Here is a 6,000-nt window from a genome sequence, read left to right as displayed (position 1 = left end):
TGTTAATAATTTAAAATCTAATCAGATCCAATTCTGAGTAATCCAAAACCAATTCAGAGACCCCATCCTGGAACCACTTCCCCCATAGCATTTGATTCAGTCAGGGGTCAATCAGAGACACAGAACAACTGTGAGTGATAAGGAGTAAGGAGTTTACTATATGCATTAGAGCTGACGGAATCACAGGAGCTGGTGGAGTCTTGAAGAAGCTGAAGGGGAGATTTGGCAAGAGCTGGAGGAGCCACCAGCTTGGATGCTGTCCCGTGCTATCAATACCAATCAGCGACAGCTTGTGGAGCTGCCACCGTGCCTGGCCCTGCACAGACCTTCAGAGCATGTGTGTGCATGTCCATGTGCACATACACACACACGTATGCATACAGGCTGCTGCTTCTCTTCTGCCTCCAAATCTCACACAAACTGTTTCTCGGGGCCATTGTAACACAGAACCAGACAGGGAGGGATGTTCTGGAAAACATAGTTCCAGCTTAGCTAATTTGACACAGTACGAAGCTATTATGTACGTAAAGGCCAGATCTTTGGAAGACTGAGCCAGGAAGCAAGAGTGAGAGAGTGGAAAGAGTGATGCAAGAAAATGAGAAAAAAAAAAGAGAGAGAGAGAGTGCCTTATTGAGCTAGTTACCTCTGTAGCAACCAAGGTGTACTCTTGCAAGGACTCCATGAAGAGCCATGTAGAAAGGCCAACCACCAGTTCTCCATTAGTTGGGTGTTTGCCTTGGGATAACTCTCTTATACTTCCAGGCAGCACCTGTGGCTGTCCATGCACTGTGTTTCCTTCAGAGAAATTCCTGAGCCAGAAAAGCAGAAACACTGTGGCAGGTTCTTTAGGTGGGATGCTGGTAATACGCACAGGAACTCTCCACCACAGCTGTACTGAGATCAGGTGGGTCTGGGGAGAGGGCACAAGGCACCACCAGCATTTGCTGCAGAGAGCTTGACTCCAAGAGCACTTATTGTCATAGCAACCCAGGTATCACTCACATCTGGGGAGGAAGAAACCTACACAAGGCCTCAGGGAGATTTGGAAGCAAAGGCAAGGTTTGAGCTCAGGGTTCCTACGCCCAGGCCAGAAGGTACTTTCTGAAGTTCTGCAATCTAAAGCAGTGTTACCAAAGGAAGAGGGTTAAGTGATACACACTTTTAACAGTAGAGGTGGTTGATACCACCAGTGCTGAAGGGGGCTAGGATTCTGGGGTTCTCTGCCCAGGTAAGTAGAGTTTGCTAAGGTCTTGGCCCAGAAGCCAACAACTTCAACTGCGGTGGGACCAGGCACAGTGCCCTGCGCTGACCAAAGCTACTAGTGGTGCCTCCATTGGCCACTTCTGAGCCAAGAGCACCTGTCCTACAGCCCCACCTGCACTCCAAGGCAGTGATGCACACAGGGATCTTTGCATATCAGCGTTTCCTCAGGGGAATGCACAGGTTCCCACCTCCACTGCACTGCCCCTTGGGCCCATTCCAAACATCACTGGAAATCACATTTAAGTCTGAAATTCAGTCAATGGAATCTTTTTAGCAGGAGCAGCCAATGTCATTGATGTTGCTGAGTTACAAGCAACATCTAACTCAAGCTGGGACTCTTAGCCCCTTTGCAGGACATTTGGTCCTGTCAAAAACATCCATGAGTTGGGCTTCCCTGGTGGCGCAGTGGTTGGGAGTCTGCTTGCTGATGCAGGGGACACGGGTTCGTGCCCCGGTCCGGGAAGATCCTACATGCCGCGGAGCGGCTGGGCCTGTGAGCCGTGGCTGCTGAGCCTGCGCGTCCGGAGCCTGTGCTCCGCAACGGGAGAGGCCACAACAGTGAGAGGCCCGCGTATCGCACAAAAAACAAAAAACAAAAACATCCTTGAGCATATTTGGTCCCTGCCAAATGGTTTTGGACAGGACCAAATATCAAGGACCTTTTGGCGTGGACCGAAAGTCTCCATGGACATTTTGGACAGCACCAAATATGACAAAATATCAAGGACCATTTGGTGTGGACCAAATCTCTCACGGATGTCTTTGACAGGACCAAATATCTGTTAACCCGTCACCCAGCTCTGAAGGCAGTATCCAGAGAAGCCTTCTGCAAACTGTGAGAGGGGCTGCTTTAAAGGTATGATATTACTTTGTCGATGTGAGTTCTAATGGGGGCAAGTCGTCTCAATGTCCAGGGCCAATAAGGTAAACTAGTTGGCTGGTCTGAACCCAAGGGAGAGGCCAGAGGCCAGTGACAAAGCTTCTTTGTCAAGGGAGGTGTCCATGTCACATTCTCAGTGCCCACCCCAAGGTCTGGCAAATCAGAGCAAGTTGCCACCTTGCTTAAAATCCTTCAATGACTTCCCATCCTAGACTTCTGGTCTAGGATATAGACCAGAATCTTCGTGGCTTTCAAGGGTCTGCATCACTTGCCTCCAGACCTCTACATCAGCTGTATTTCCCTCCACCACCAACCTTGGGCCATGGATTCCAGGTCCAGTGTTACCCTTTCTTTTTTTTTTTTTTTTGCGGTACGTGGGCCTCTCACTGTTGTGGCCTATCCCGTTGCAGAGCACAGGCTCGTGGGATCCTCCCGGACCGGGGCACGAACCCGTGTCCCCTGCATCGGCAGGCGGACTCCCAACCACTGCACCACCAGGGAAGCCCCTTTCTTTTTCTTAAACTTACAATATTTCTTTCCACTTCAGGGCCTTTACTCACGCTGGGCTCTGTGCCCGAAATGTTCTCATCCCCAACGTTACCTAATTAACTTATGTTAATCATTCAGATCCCAGCTCAAATGTTACTTCCTCAGGAAAGCCCTTTTGCATCCCATCAGACTAGACCAATTCCCCGAATCCCACCTTCCTGCACTTACATTCTCAGAGCATTCGCTACTTTATCATAGCTTTTTAATACAATTTGTAATTACGTATTTGAATACAAATGCCATAGTAATAAAGCTCAGGTAAGCAAAATTACAACTTTCCTTCTCTTTTCCTCTTACAAACAGCCCTTTAATACTCATTTCTACCAATGACAAAATTTAATCTTGCCGATTCAGGGTAAACTCAGGCTCTTGGGGAAGTTGCTCAATTTTGCTTCGGTGAATAGTCAATTCAGGATTCTCCTCCTACACAGAAAAGAGTAAACGTAGCAGGTCTGAGAAGGTGTGCTTGCACGCTTGGCCCTTGGCTAGCGCCTGGGAATTTGAATTTCAGGAGGGTTCCCCCCATTTCCTGATAAGAATGGCTCACTGTGCCTAATCTGTTTATAAAAAATATGGTTTATGCTTTCTTTGGGGATTCCAACTTTTGGTATGTGCTAGGCAAAGGGTGCCTGAGTAACCAGCCCCCCCAATAAAGCCCCTGGGCTCTTCAGCGAGCTTCTCCGGTAGACGGCATTTCACAGATGTCACAACTTGTTGCTGGGCATTTAGCCTGTCCTGTGTGACTCCACTGGGAGAGGACCCTGGGGAAGCTCATGCCTGGTTTCCTCCAGGCTTCATCGCATGTGTCTTTTTTCTCTGCTGATTTTGTTTTGCATCTGGGCAGGAAAGGACTAACTTAGCAGGCCTGGGTTGCTCAAACCTTACACATTCCAAAGACAGGTTTGTCTTCAGGACTGGTCCTTAGCCTGGCTTCTTGGAGATAAACTCTGGCCCCTTGGAATATGCTGGCTGATAAGAGGCTTTGGGCCATGCTGCACCAGTCTGACCAGATAAGTTTATCCTAAGAATATGATTTATGTAGTGAACTCTTTCTGCTCTGGGGCGGCAGGGAAATTGTCGTGGCAGCTGAGGTCAGTCATACAGGCGTGGCGCATCAGTATGACTTAACCCTCCATCATAAACCTTGGACACCAAGGCTTGGGTGCGATGCCCTCGTTGGCAACATTGTTGCTGGGAGAATCACGTGTTCTCACGTGACTCCACAGGGAGGAGTCACTGGAAGCTTGCATGTGATTTCTCTTGCTCTGCCCCAAAGCCTTTTCTCCTGGCTGATTTTAATCTGAATCCTCTATCTGTAATAGACCATAACTAGGAGAATAAGAGCTTCTCTGAGCCCTGCCAAGTCCTAGTGAATCATTGAGCCTAAGGGTGGTCTTTTGGACACTGACGTAGTATTCTTTCCCTATAATAAATGATAGCAATGAGTAACAACTGTATAATGAACCCTTTGAGTTCTCTTAGCAAGTCGTCAAACCTGGGGGTGGTCTTGGGGATCCCTGTTATTCTCCATCGCCTTTCTTTCCTAAACTCCTGAGAGAGAGGGGTTTCTGTATCATCCTATCTTCTAGGGGAAGGAAGGTGTCTGATCCATGATCATCTCTGTAAGAACTAACTTGTCTCATCTGGTTCTCGTTGCCACGCCTGCCGACTTCGTTCATGTTTGCCATCCCATTGTAACCTCTCTGGTCGTCTGTCCCATGTACTCGGCATCCTCCGTACCCAAACATTTAAGCCCATTTGGGTCTACCAGCCCTGTTAGCCCTTCATTTCCCTTACAGGAAGCCCAGAACTTTCCATGGCATTTTCTGGCACCATATTAAGGAAAAGAAACTCCAGGAGGCTTCAAGACCATTAGTCTTGAATCAGCCATTGTTGATGTTCCCACCTCTGGCAATGAATGCTGGGAGCAGGGTATCTGTTTCCTATGCACTAGGCTTTCCACGAATTTCACTGGGTTTCTGTGTCCCCAGCTCTCTCTATTATTCTGCCTTGGATTATTTACATCACTATAAATATTTGTGGCTCAGGAAGAATGTAATGTTCTTTCTAAAGTTATCTAGCTAACTCGCTCTTAATATTCAAACTAACTGCCCATCTATTTCCAGATTTAACTTTTGAAAATTCTCAATCATTGATGCATTAATGTAAGAGCACACACAATTATAAATATTGCAACATTGAGTCATGCGATTATAAATATACCTGGCAGAATTTTAAACTACAAAGCACATAACTGATTTTTCCTCCAAGTTCTGCCTAGAGTGTTTGTCTATGTTTGAAAGTGAATATTCAGAGGTTAATAATAAATCCAAACAAGGTGCCTCCTTCGCACTCTGGAGGTTGTATGCAAGTTAGAGGCAACGGGAACACCCAGAGTCACATGATTACTGATCGTTCACAAGTTCAGGGTTGCCTGATACGGCATTTGGTGTCCTGGCCTCCAACAAAGCTGGAGCCAAGTTGGGGTTTATACATAGTTTCTGTCACTGCTTTTTCTAGTGAGACTAAAACAAAAAACAAAAAGCACAACAAGAACAACGAAGTACATAGACAGTTATTTTCCCCAACCCTTTTCTTTTGAATACCAGACCCTGAGCTCCTGACACTCCACACACCTTTTCATTGCATAGTCACCTCTTGCAGTTGCTCTTACAATCACTACCAGAAATTTAAAGAGCATTTTTGTTGTTACTGTTGTTGGTTTGTTTACTTGTTTTGGAGCTTCAGAGTTGAACATTGACACTGACCCTATCTTTTCACAGCCAGCCCTGCCTGGCCCCTTGCTCAGGCTTCCAAGAAGCCCACAGCAGGCTTCTCCCGCATTCAATGAGAACCAGAGCTCTCAAGTGTGGGATTACTTACCTGGGGAGATGTAAAGTCCTGTTCCTTCCTTAGACAGTGGAGTCGGGGATGCTAAGAAAAATTACCTGTCAATTTGTGTGGGCTTCTTAGATCTCTATCCCCACCCCTTTCTTTCATTTACAGAAAGCCCTGAGGACTCAGAGCAGGGTTGACGGGGTGCTCTTGTGAAGATGTTCCTGCCATGGTGCCCATCTGGGATGGAGAGGAAGGGGCTGGTGGTTGATGGGGGAGGTTGTCATGTGGAGGTTGTTCAGCTGGGCCTGTGAAGGTGAAGCCACCACTCTGTGAGTGTGAGAGTGGGGATGGCCCATCATATCAGCAAGATCATTCAAAATGCCAGTCACCTGGAGATGAGGCCCAGCTCTCTGAAATGGACATCTTCACCTCTTGACCTTGGGCATGATGGCGTCAGGATGACTAGGAAA

Source organism: Stenella coeruleoalba (assembly GCF_951394435.1).
Source record: "Stenella coeruleoalba genome assembly, chromosome: 8".
NCBI classification, from domain to species: Eukaryota; Metazoa; Chordata; class Mammalia; order Artiodactyla; family Delphinidae; genus Stenella; species Stenella coeruleoalba.
Note: the sequence above shows the minus strand (reverse complement) of the source record.